The sequence below is a fragment of the Manis pentadactyla genome, chromosome 3, assembly GCF_030020395.1.
Source record: "Manis pentadactyla isolate mManPen7 chromosome 3, mManPen7.hap1, whole genome shotgun sequence".
In the NCBI taxonomy this organism is placed as follows: Eukaryota; Metazoa; Chordata; class Mammalia; order Pholidota; family Manidae; genus Manis; species Manis pentadactyla.
The window spans coordinates 18,203,358-18,216,418 of NC_080021.1; positions in this window are offsets into that span (position 1 = coordinate 18,203,358).

Here is a 13,061-nt window from a genome sequence, read left to right on the forward strand (position 1 = left end):
TGGAGTTTACTTTGGGACTTAAAGATTGAATATGTTACACACTGAGCATAAAGAGGGTCAGGAAAAGCAGGTTGGAGAGGAAAGGGGCTTCCCAAGAAGAGGATGAGATGAACTAAAGCCATGAAGAGTGGGTGGTGCAGAGACTAACTGGCGTACATTTATAGAATTACTTGCGCACAGTGATAGAGGCTGTGGTTTTCATAGGCTTATGACAATGATGATTTCCTAATCCTGTAACTAATTCATTACTAAGTTGCAACTACCTAGGGAAGGTGAGCTACATGTCATTAAATATCATTCTGTTGGGGTCTGAGTTCCCCTTGGTAATCACTTACCCTTTACCAAGAGTTAGGGATGGTATTTATTAGTATTGTGGTATACACTGAGCTAAGCTCTTTGCATAAATCATTAGAACAAGAATAAGAATTTCCAGCCTTATTAGAGTTTTCTGTATGTCTAGCAGCACTGGCCTATGCTCTCTCATTTAATTCTTGCACAAATTCTATGAGGTAGATAAACATGACACTTGACTAGGCATCTTCATTTTCTAGATAAAGTAACTGATTATCGAGGATATAAATAACTTGTCACACAGACTAAAATGGCAGAACTGAGATTCAACCTCCTGTCTGACTCCACTAGATAGATTATCCCTTGTAGTAATAGCAATTTATGATTAAAGAACACTGCCAGCATTTTGAAAATCTGAACTACCTTATTTTACCTAATTTTATTTTTTATTCTATATCTTGGAGGATGTACAGGTGACTGATTGCCCAGCCTACCTACGAAGTTAACCGGTCCCACAGAGTGGAGGCCAGGCAGGCTGAACAGTGGACAGGCAGGGAGATCTGTCTGTGAGTTACTTTCTTTCTCATTTACTTCTGTGTGTTGGGGGAAAGTCACTGAAGACAAGCTTTTGTTTCCTTTTCCTATCCAACTTCTCCTACTCTTAAGCTTTCGTCTCCTTTGTAAAATATGCCTAAGCAACATCTGTGACACAAGCTGACATGGACTGCGAGTGAGCAATGCTCCAGGCTCAACCATCCGTCTGATGCATTCCCAAATATCTTGTTTAATTCTGCAAACAACCCTATAATGGTGATACAGTCAATATCCCCACTTCCTCCCCCAAAATTGGGAAGAGAAAATTAAGGTTCAGAGTCAGTGGTGACAAGTGCCTGACCCTCACAGTTAGTGTATTGCGGAGCCAGGCCACTTGCCCCCTAAAATTGCAACCTACACACGAGGCTAATTCAAAAGATGTCAGTGAAGATCAAATAAAAGGAATAAAAAGTGGAAGTGAGCCACCTAATCTAAATTTTTTTTTCCAAGCAACTCAATTTTTAATTTTACACAGTTTTAATTCATTAAAATGTAAATCCGCATTAAAAAACCCTAAAGACTCCACTCCAAAACCACCAGAACTAATATCGGAATTCAGCAAAGCTGCAGGATACAAAATTAACACACAGAAATCTGTGGCTTTCCTATACACTAACAATGAACTAATAGAAAGAGAAATCAGTAAAACAATTCCATTCACAATAGCATCAAAAAGAATAAAATACCTAGGAATAAACCTAACCAAGGAAGTGAAAGACCTATACCCTGAAAACTACAAGACACTCTTTAGAGAAATTAAAGGGGACACTAACAAATGGAAACTCATCCCATGCTCCTGACTAGGAAGAATTAATATCATCAAAATGGCCATACTGCCCAAAGCAATATACAGATTCGATGCAATCCCTATCAAATTACCAACAGCATTCTTGAATGAACTGGAACAAATAGTTCAAAAATTCATACGGAAACACCAAGGACCCCGAATAGCCAAAGCAATCCTGAGAAAGAAGAATAAAGTGGGGGGGATCTCACTCCCCAACTTCAAGCTTTACTACAAAGCCACAGTAATCAAGACAATTTGGTACTGGCACAAGAACAGAGCCACAGACCAGTAGAACAGAATAGAGACTCCAGACATTAACCCAAACATATATGGTCAATTAATATACAATAAAGGAGCCATGGACATACAATGGGGAAATCACAGTCTCTTCAACAGATGGTGCTGGCAAAACTGAACAGCTACATGTAAGAGAATGAAACTGGAACACTGTCTAACCCCATACACAAAAGTAAATTTGAAATGGATCAAAGACCTGAATGTAAGTCATGAAACCATAAAACTCTTAGAAAAAAACATAGGCAAAAATCTCCTAGACATGAACATGAGCGACCTCTTCATGAACGTATCTCCCCGGGCAAGGGCAACAAAAGCGAAAATGAACAAGTGGGACTACATCAAGCCGAAAAGCTGCTGCACAGCAAAGGACACCATCAATAGAACAAAAAGGCACGCTACAGTATGGGAGAATATATTCATAAATGACAGATCCAATAAAGGGTTGACATCCAAAATACATAAAGAGCTCATGCAGCTCAACAAACAAAAAGCAAATAATCCAATTAAAAATGGGCAGAGGAGCTGAATAGACACTTCTCCAAAAAAGAAATTCAGAAGGCCAACAGACACATGAAAAGATGCTCCACATCGCTAGTCATCAGAGAAATGCAAATTAAAACTACAATGAGATATCACCTCACACCAGCAAGGATTGCCACCATCCGAAAGACAAACAACAATAAATGTTGGCTAGGATTTGGAGAAAGGGGAACCCTCCTACACTCCTGGTGGGAATGTAAATTAGTTCAACCATTGTGGAAAGCAGTACAGTACGGAGGTTCCTCAAAATGCTCAAAATAGAAATACCATTTGACCCAGGAATTCCACTTCTAGGAATTTACCCTAAGAATGCAGCAGCCCAGTTTGAAAAACTCATATGTACCCCTATGTTTATCACAGCACTATTTACAATAGCTATGAAATGGAAGCAACCTAAGTGTCCATCAGTGGATGAATGGATTAAGAAGATGTACATATACACAATAGAATATTATTCAGCCATAAGAAGAAACAAATCCTTCTATTTGCAACAAAATGGATGGAGCTAGAGGGTATTATGCTCAGTGAAATAAGCCAGGCAGAGAAAGACAAGTACCAAATAATTTCACTCATATGTGGAGTATAAGAACAAAGAAAAACTGAAGGAACAAAACAGCAACAGAATCACAGAAGCCAAGAATGGTCTGACAGTTACCAAAGGGAAAGGGACTGGGGAGGATGGATGAGAAGGGAAGGATGGGGGTGGAGAGAAGGGGACATTATGATTAGCAGGTATAATGTGGGGGGTGGGGCACGGGGAGGGCTGTGCAACGCTGAGAGGACAAGTAGTGACTCTACAGCATCTTCCTAAGCTGATGGACAGTAACTGTAATGGGGTTTGTGGGGGGGACCTGGTGAAGGAGGGAGGCTAGCAAACACAATGTTCTTCATGTAACTGTAGATTAATGATACCAAAAAAAAAAGAAATGTAAATCTGAAACCCAATACTCCATTTCTTTCAGCTATTGGTAAAATTTCAAATCTGGAAAACTTAGTATGTCCATCGACTTTTTCAAATGAAAATTTTATGAACTGTAAATACAGATCAAGCTATTTCCAGTGAAAATTTAGCATCTGGATCAAGACATCCCATTAGTATAAAATCCATGCCGGATTTTGAAATCTCAATGTGAAAAAATAATATGAAATATCTGATGCACAGAGGCCCTGAGCAGGACCCACCCAGGGCGGGCAGTTTTTGTACTGATTACACGTGGAACAGACAATATTTTGTTTACATTAAGTAAAATTTACTATTAAAACTAACCTCATCTTTCTTTTTAATGATCACTCGACCTCGCCCAGGCAGCACCTGCCGTTCCTATCCAGCTCCGTATCCAGCCTCCTCCCGCTGCTGCCCTTTCCTGCAACACTCTCACACATTCTCAGAAAACCCAGGCGACACTGCCATCTCTTCTGAATGCATGGGTCCCTTTCCCGGCTTAGAATTCATCCTGGAGGCCTCTCAGGAGGAGGCAGCCACGTCCCCGCGGCCCCGGGGGTGCTGCTGGCTGAGTGCTGAAGGGCCCGGAGGACAGCTTGCCCCCGGCTCAGGACCGGGCGGCCGGGCCCTGCCCAGGAGGTGCCAACGGAAGCCGGGCCGACATACCATCATGCCGATGCCGACGGAAGCCTGGGCCCCTGCCCTGAGCCCATCCGAGACATCTTCGGTCACCGAGCGTCCCAGGAGTGCTGTGTCTGCCGACAGGCGGTTAATCAGCTCCCCTGTGCGAGTCTTGTCAAAGAAGCAACCTCCTGCCTCAGAACGGAGGAGAACAGCGAAGCCCTCAGCCTGTTGACGATGCGCTGGCCTGAAGTCTGCATGAGGTAGACGCGAACGGCGTTGGCGGCAGCCCCGCACACGAACACGCCGCCGAGCGCCAGGCAGAGGCGGGTCAGGCTGTATCTGTAGTCCATGGTGGGCTGTGTGTAGATGACATCGATTATCCTCCCCAGGAAGAAGGGCGCAGACATGGTGATGACGCTGACACAGCCAAAACCCGACCGCGGCTGCCAGCCTGCGGCGCTCGGGGCGCGCCAGCCCCAGCAGCTTCCGGGCCTCCGAGCGCCGGCCCGCCGCGGGCCGCAGCCGAGAGTTGTGGCCCGAAGCTGCGGCCGCAGGCGCCTCCGGCCCGCGCCGCCAGGCCTCGTCCCCCCCCGCCCGGGCCGCGACCGCGGGGCCGCCGGGAAGCCCGGCGCGCGGGAGCCGGGGGCCGCGGGGCCTGGCGAGCGCCGCGCACCTGTCCGCGCCGGGCGGTCGCGTCCACAGCCCCAGCAGCCGCGCCAAGCCCGCCCCACCGCCGCCGCCCGCGGCGAGCCCGGGCCCCGCGCCCGGCGGCCGCGCCAGTCCCAAGCCCGGGGACGGTGGCCCGGGCAAGCAGGCGGCCGGGCACCGCCGCGCCAGCAGCCGCAGCGGCCAGGCAGGGGCGCCGTGCATGGCGCCGCGTGCGACCCGCGCCTCAGGCCCCTGCCCAGCGCGCTCCGGCCCGAGCACCACCCCTAATCTAAATTTTAAGCATCCAATCAGTGTTTGTGCCATGGCTGTATGACTGGGCTCTTACCACTACAGATAGCTGGGCAGAGGTGCAGTTAGAAATAGGAATTTGACTCTTGATCCCTGGTTGGCGGGCTCTGGAATCAGACATTACGGACTGGAATACCGGCTCAGCCATCATCCCAGTCACTTGAATGAATGCACTGGGCCTCAGCTTCCTTGTAGGTATATTGGGGTTATGATGTTTCCCTTGCTGGTAGGAAGAAGAATTAAAAAAACAATAGACACAAAATGCCTGATTCAGGAGCTCCGGTATGTGCGTTTACTTTTCCCTATGGCCTGTTGTACCGTGAAAATATTTTAATATGCTCTCAAATTTCAGCTCCAAAGAAGTGCTTAGAAATGAATCTGAATGAGAACAAACAGTTATGTGAGGGACCAGGAAAAGGGAGACAAAAATTATTCGACATGTAGCACAAGTCAAATGGGATAGATTTTTATTCTACGAAGTTAAAACGGACTATAAGCCTACACTAATAAGAAAATAGTTCATGCTGGCTTTCCCAGGAAATCAATGTACTTAATTTAAATTGGCTATTTGTTAGTGGCTATGTTTCCTGGACCCTTGGTATGGAGCCTGGCCTTTTAACCACGAATCTGAGATATAAAATAAAGCAATGTGGTTAGGAAAATTGAGTTGAATAAGTGAACTTTAGAAGGGAAGTTTTCTAAAGTCTATGTTTTTCTACTAAGAATGCATACTTTCTTTTACTTGCCTCCAATCCTACCCTTTTTATAGCTACTTAATGAGTGAGACATTAATCAGGATAAGCTAGCTTAAGCTTCAGTTACAAGTAAACCTTGAAAAATCAGTGGTATAAACCAACATATGTTTATTTTCTGTACACATTCATGTTCAGTGCAGACTGGTGGAGGGGACTCTACCCCACAGAGACACTCCAGATACCCTGGTTGATGGAGATTCTAATATCTTTGCATTTGACCTGGCAATTCACTATGTATGGCAATAGAAGAAAAAGACTGGAGAATTGCTTGCTATTTTACACTGGTTCAACTTGAAGAAATACACATCGCTTCTGTTCATATTTCACAGGCAAGAAATAGCCACATGGCCTTGCCTAACTGCAAGGGGCTGCAAAGTCTAGTACTCTATTAGTCAAGGCAAGAGTAATGTGAAAGAGGATTTGCTGACTGCACGGCAGTCTCCATATGCCAGTTAACAATTGTGTGTGTACGTGAATGATTTAAACCATGATTACATTGTTTCCTTCATAGGTTGTAAGTTTTGTGTCTCATGAGACCCACTGATTCCCTAGTGCTTAATACGGCATCTGGTGCAGAGATGTCACAATGATCAGGATAGAGCTGTTAGATTCTAGCACTGAATACATATGTGTCATTTACCACCAACACATGTATAGTCCTTCAGCTCTGAGTCTGGTAACAGAGCTAAGCACTGAAGAAGGAGATTAAAAACAAGAAAAACAGCTTGTAATATAGTGAAAGTGTATTTACATGTGCTTAGCCTGATAACTAACACGTCAAGCTCACTGGAGGTGCCAGAGGGACATTCAGGTGGACACGTTCATTAAATGTGTGGAGCTCTTGGGGAAGACATTTGGGGAAAACCAAGGCCTGGCTTGTATACTTGGAAGTAACCTTCAAAGAGGTGCTATCTTAAGCATTTGAATTGCATGATGCTGTTCTAGACTGCATGATATCGCCTGATACTGTAGAAAGACTGTATGGGAAGAAGAGAAGACAAAGGGAACAGCCAGCACCGATTGAACATGAACTGAACACCGGCCACTATGGCAGGAACAGTCTAGACATTTACCACTGAATTGTCTCACCAGCTCTGATTGTGTTAGCATTACCATTTCAGAGAGAAAACGAGGATAAGAGATAAGAAACTGGGCCGAAATCACAGTTTATAAGCCATGAATCCCTTATTTAAACTCAAGAGGTCTTAACACCTAAGAGTCGGGCCCTCATTTCCCTGCCCATCACTGCCTAATGAGGATGGGTGTCAACAGCGAGCTCATTGTCAAAGGAGAAACTCCAGCAGAGGCCAGAAGGATCTTGTTATGGACAGTGCAGGGCTGGGGCGGCATCAGGCTGGGATTTGCATGAGCTAATCCTCTAAGTGCCTTCAGTGTCCCGGACTTTGTGTCTGTGGGTTGGACCCTCAAGGATTCTCACCTCCAGAGGGAGGCAGGATCAATAGCGTCTGTGATAAAGGAGCCGCCCTCCCCAGCAAGGCCTGTCCCAACTGCCATTGCTGCTCTGCCTGCCCTTGGCTGCCCACAGCCCTTGAGCCACGTAAGGGCCCAGAGGAGGGGGCCCCAGAGGAACATGACTGCTGAGCCTCTCAGATTTGGAGATCTAAATGTCCACTCACCCTCTACTTTCCTTGTTAAATCTGTTCAAGTGGAAATCTCTTGACAGGTGTAATTAAGGTCATTTCAAGAGCAAATAAACACTTGTTTATTTCAAAGTCACTTGCTCTGCGGTTTCCTTAGACAATCCCAAGGCTGCATCTCTCCTCCAGCTCAGAAGCTGCACAAAGCTGTCAGCAGGTTAGCAGAGAATGCCAGTACTCCCTAGGCCCTAATTTGTTGCCCTGGGCTCAGTGCTGTTGGAGAGTGTGGGTTGGGGAAGGCTCAGAGATAAGCAACTGCCCTCTGCATGTGCTGTCCCCAGGCCACCAATGTAGTGATTTACAGGGAAAATAAAACACTGGTGGAAAGGTCAACAGAGACCATCTGAGACATTATGTGGCCAAGAGACTGTAGCTAAGTGACGTCCCCTCTGTAAGCCTCAGTCTCTACATTTGTCTCGCGCCAGGTAGGTTCTTAAACTGTGTCGCTAATCATTTCCATGGCACGTGTTGTCTGGTGGGTGGAGGGGGTGGTCCGGGGCTCTGTTTGCTTACACGTGAGAAGCACAGCAGCCTGTGTGGAAGGTGGCATGGTGCCAGGAGCTCAGAATCGACAAAGATGTGGCCTCCAGCTCTGTGGCTTCGGTCAGGCTCTCTCTGGGAATCTGGCCCATTGCGGGAAACAGGAAGTGTCGTCCACATCATCGTGTTATGGTGAGAATTCAATGGCAAATACAGCCTCTGGCCCAGCATTTGGCCAGACACATGGCACATGTCCCTTTCCTCCTCCTTCTTCGAGCACAGGAAACAAGATGGCCCCTCAGCAATCTCAGCAGGTTTTTACCTCAGGGGCCAAAAACTCATTCTGATAGGAAGGTTGTGTCCAGACTGTCCAGCACCCCCAGGGTGTGTAGGGCGGTGGTTGAAAGGGAGAGGCACTTGGGGCACCTCCCAGTGAACATCACGTAAACATTCCTCTGTCTCAACCGACTCTGACCCTTACACGCCCCCACCAGACACATGGAAAGGCAGCTCCAACCGAGAAAAGAAGAAAGGAAACTTCAGCGCCCAGTGCTGGTCTCTGAGGTGAACGGGATTTGACGTGAGTTTTACAGTGTTGGAAAGTGAAGTAAGTGAACCGTTTCAGAGGGCACACATCAGACAGGCAGCCCTTTAGTGGGTAATGAGGGATACCCATGCAGGTGAGGAATTTCCCCCATCTTGACCTAGTGCAGAAGTTTCTGGGGACCCAGCTGAGGAGCCCATGTCAGGAGTATGGGAAATACCTGTGCAGGAACTCCTCATCCCAACATGGGGCAGCAGAAGGAAAGGCTGAAGGGCTGCCATTGGGAGACATGAGAGATGCTCCAGGCAGACTTGACTCCCAAGTTCACTCATGTTAGATCTGGAGAGTGGCTGGGGCTCAGCAGCTACCTGGGAATTAATTTGTCTTTTGTTGTTACTATGTTGTTTTATGGAAATCTCACTGTATACTTCCCTCCCTCCAACCCCAATGCCAGCAAGGCACCATAGCCTGGGCAATATTGAGCACTTATGAAGTGTCCAACATTTTCCTAGGACTTCAGTTATATTAATTCATTTGTCATCAGCAGCCTAGAAATCAACATTTGAACAGAAACTAGATGAAAATGAGGCGTTGCACTGTGTGGGTATTGGGAGAAAAGAGTACCCCAAGAGAAGGCCATCAGTGCAAAAGCAAAGGTCCTGGGGTCAGGTGGGCCTCAGAATATTTGAGAAGTCAGTGACCTGAGCAAGAGGGAGAAAGTCAGGATATCAGGTTGGACTGCACTGGGTTTTATGAAAAAGCAAAAGCTGAGAATCATTCTGTTCTGCTCCTCAAAAGTGATGGCATCCTCCTTCTGGTAGAAATAGAGTCCCTTGGTTCTCTTCCAATGTCTCATAGTGGTATCTTTAATTGAATTTACTTTTCTCTATCCCAACATGACACCTAGAGCATCCAAAGAACAGTGAGATGTCCATAAAAATACAGAAAGTAAGAAACCATAATGTAAACATAGGTCACATAATTGGTGATAGCTACCACTTGATTCTCACCGTGGTTATTATAGTATTAGTAAACACTCTCAGGTTTTACAAGGCAGAAATCCAACTCAAACTGGCTTAAACAAAAGGACAATTTATTACAAGTCGTCTTGGGAGTGCATGAGATAGGAATGTGCTCGCACCTTAGGAGAGGTCAGGACCAGAGACTTGATTGGTACTTAGGTCCTTGGCAATTATGTTTGTTCCCCTTTTTGAATCTGATTTGTCTGCTGTTTTCTCTCTCTTTTTAAATTAGGTGCCCTCCACTCTCACCCCTGATTTATTTCCAGGTTCACTATGTCTGATAAATGGCAAATGACAGCTTTCAAAACTTTATATATGCATTTCCTGAGGTTAGTGTTTCTAGCATGAGTCCCTTCTTTCCAAGTCCAAAAATCCCAGGGAACGGTCTCATTGCCACACCCCCTGGGCCAACCCACTGTATCCAGAGGAGCTGCCCCTGTGGCAGGCATGTGAACAAACTGGGGGGAACCCAGCAGGAGAGCAATGTCCTCGTAAGAAGGCAGGTGGCCAAGTAGAGTACAATAGTTGCCCTGTAGAATCATCATATTTAATTTTACTTATCATCATTATTACATTTATGACAAACTTTTTAGCATTTATAAATTTCTGGGTTCTTAGAAGGATTAGATTGGAAGGGACTTTGTCATATTATTAATGGTACACAACCAGACACAGCCGTATTGCTAGTTCTTTCCAAGAGTTTGATGAATGTGCTTCTCCAAACAAGATTCTGTCACCTCCTCATGGACTGTTCACCTTCTCTGCTATGCAGATAAGAAGCTCTGCTTTTTCTCCATTTCTGCCATTTAATGTAGATTCCTCTAGTGCTATTCTTAAGGATGGTAAGGAATAGCTGGTCACCATCTTCTGCATAATAGCATCTTAGGAGTCTGAAAACTGCTATTAAGTCAGTCCCTTTGTCTCTCTTCAGACTAAAAAAAAAACCAATGACTTCAGCCTTGTTTCTGAGCCACATCACTGTGATTGCCCATCTCTTGACTGTTCTAGCTTCTCCTCTTCAGAATGTGGGGTTCTACTTTGGCCACTGGCCATTGGTATTGCAGTGCTTGGCCAAGGACAGGTCACCTGGAGTACTGTAGGGAGGAGTCAGTTACTGCACAAGGGGTCACATCCTGATGTGGGTGAGCTGTGAGGCAGAAAGTCCCCGTGTGGTTTTCCTAGTTGTTATTAGTGGGATGTCACTGTGCACTGAACAGAATTACACAGACATGCTTTCAAATCCTGGCTCTATCATTTTATTGATCATGGGCAAGCGATTCAGTTCTCTTCCTCATTTTTTTCATCTGTACTGTGAGATAAGAATACTAGTAGTATCTGGAGGATTAAATGGGATGATACATGTAAAGTGCAGAATGAGGTGCCAGATACATAAGAGTTGCCCCATAAATCTGATTTCCTTTTCTCCTTGTCTGAATGGAGAAACCAGCAGGCAACAACAGTTAGATTAACAAGCCCCCAAAATATTCAGGTTCTGGTACCAGCTCTGCGAGGGTATGGGATCTTGGGAATGTTTTATTATTCTCTGACACATGTCTAAAATAGAAAGCTGGAAATAGAGATGAACTTGATTCCTAGGGTTGCTGACAACTCTAAAAGTACAAAATATTAACACTAGGTTCCGTATATAGTTTGGCAATTTTCAAAGAGCTGGGAGGTATTTGCCACACACGTATTTGCCATAAAAAGCACACTGAGTATATTATAATACTTTCAATTCACAGAGTAATATTTTCTGCATTTTTTAATTGCATTCAATATCTCCACTGAAGCAATCCTATGCTTTTACGAGTTTTGAGTGTTTCCTGTGCCCTATTGAGGGGCGGAGCCAAGGAGTGAGATAAGGGTGGGAAAGTCAGAAGCTCAAGGTGGTTGGGATCCATTCTGGAAAAGAGTCAGAACGGATCCTCATAGTGACCATCACTAATGAAGGAAGTCGTAGACCAAGAGTCAGACCTCAGGCAGGAGCAACACGAGAGAGGCAGAGAGCACAGGGGCTAAATAAAGGGGTGAGTCTTAGAGTCACACACACCTGGAATCCTGTCTATGCCACTAGTTATAAAATGAGGATAATAATCCTCACCTAGAAGGGCTGTTGGCAGCATTAAGTGAGATAATGTATGCAAAGTACTTACTATATGGTACATGCTCTATCATCTGGGGCTTGTATTGTTAACAGAGCTTGGTGGGACTGCACGGAACAGGGCTCAGAGAGACATGCTGGCCACCCATCTCGTCTCCTCCCCCAGCTGGTGTGTGTTTACCCTCCATTCACGATCCTTTCTTTTGTGGAGGTTCCTGATGCCAATAAACCAGGAGATATCTGACACTGTTTTGAGTATAGATAAAAAAAAAACACTACATGTGCCTTTTAGAATTTTATTAGATGGTTAGTATGGCAGCACTCTTGGTTCTTAACTGACATGTACTAACACTTTAAATTAACAGTATTAAATGAGCCTGCTTTCCTTAAACATATGCCAAGGGATGTAAGGGGGAGACAGTCTTGAAGTCTGGAGTCAAGGTTTTATCACAGACAATCTGTGAAGGAGAGAAAGCACATGAAGATAATTAAGCATTCATGAGATCAGCATATCTAATTACATCAAAATTGAAAGCTTCAATAAGTGACAAAAAGAAGCAAAACTCTTAACTAAAATGATAAGATAAATGACAGGCTGAGGAAACTATACTGAACAAAAAGTTGGGACTCTTTTGACTAACAATTTAAATAAGCAAAACAAAATGCTGGGAGCCTCATAGCTACAAAGGCAGAGAACATAAACAGATGTGTCCCAGCTAGAAAACAAACAGAGAAAAAATACTGTTGCGAAGAATCATGAGAAATAGGAAAATAAAACATCACAGTGTTCAATTTACCTATGAATGGTCACACCCCCCAAATAATTAGACTCAGTGGTAGTGACGGTGTGTGTGTGTGTGTGTGTGTGTGTGTGTGTGTGTGTGTGTGTGTGAACGAGGCATTCTGGATGGCCTTTCAAACTGGTACAAAAGTTTGCAAAAGCTTGTAGGCAATTAGTCTCAGGAAATACCCACTGGGACATTGACCTAAAGCAAACTATAGAAAAGATGTACACATGAAAGTATCCACTTCTGAGAGCGAAAAGGTAGAGGCAACACAAATGCTCAAATAATATACAAACTATGGCAAATTCATTCAATGAGACATTATATATCCATTAAAAATAATCTGCGTACAGAACCTACAATAGCTTGGTAAGCTGATGCCAGCATCACGTCAAGGGAAAAGTAACGTACAAAATAGTTTGTAAAAACTTGGACGTATTTAAAAAATGAGAAATAAATGTCCTAAAATGGGATCATTATTATGCATATGGTAGAATCTTCTACCTGAAAACAAACACCGCCCCTATTTCCTTCCTCCTTGAGCAAGTACTGGCCTTTTCTTTGCTCTTCTTCCCAAGACAACTCTCCACACCCAACGGCCGCCATCCCCACAGGTCCTGTCAATTCCCCAGCCTATCTCATTTTTTGGCAGCTTTGCTTTTCTCATATTTCTTGACTTCTGA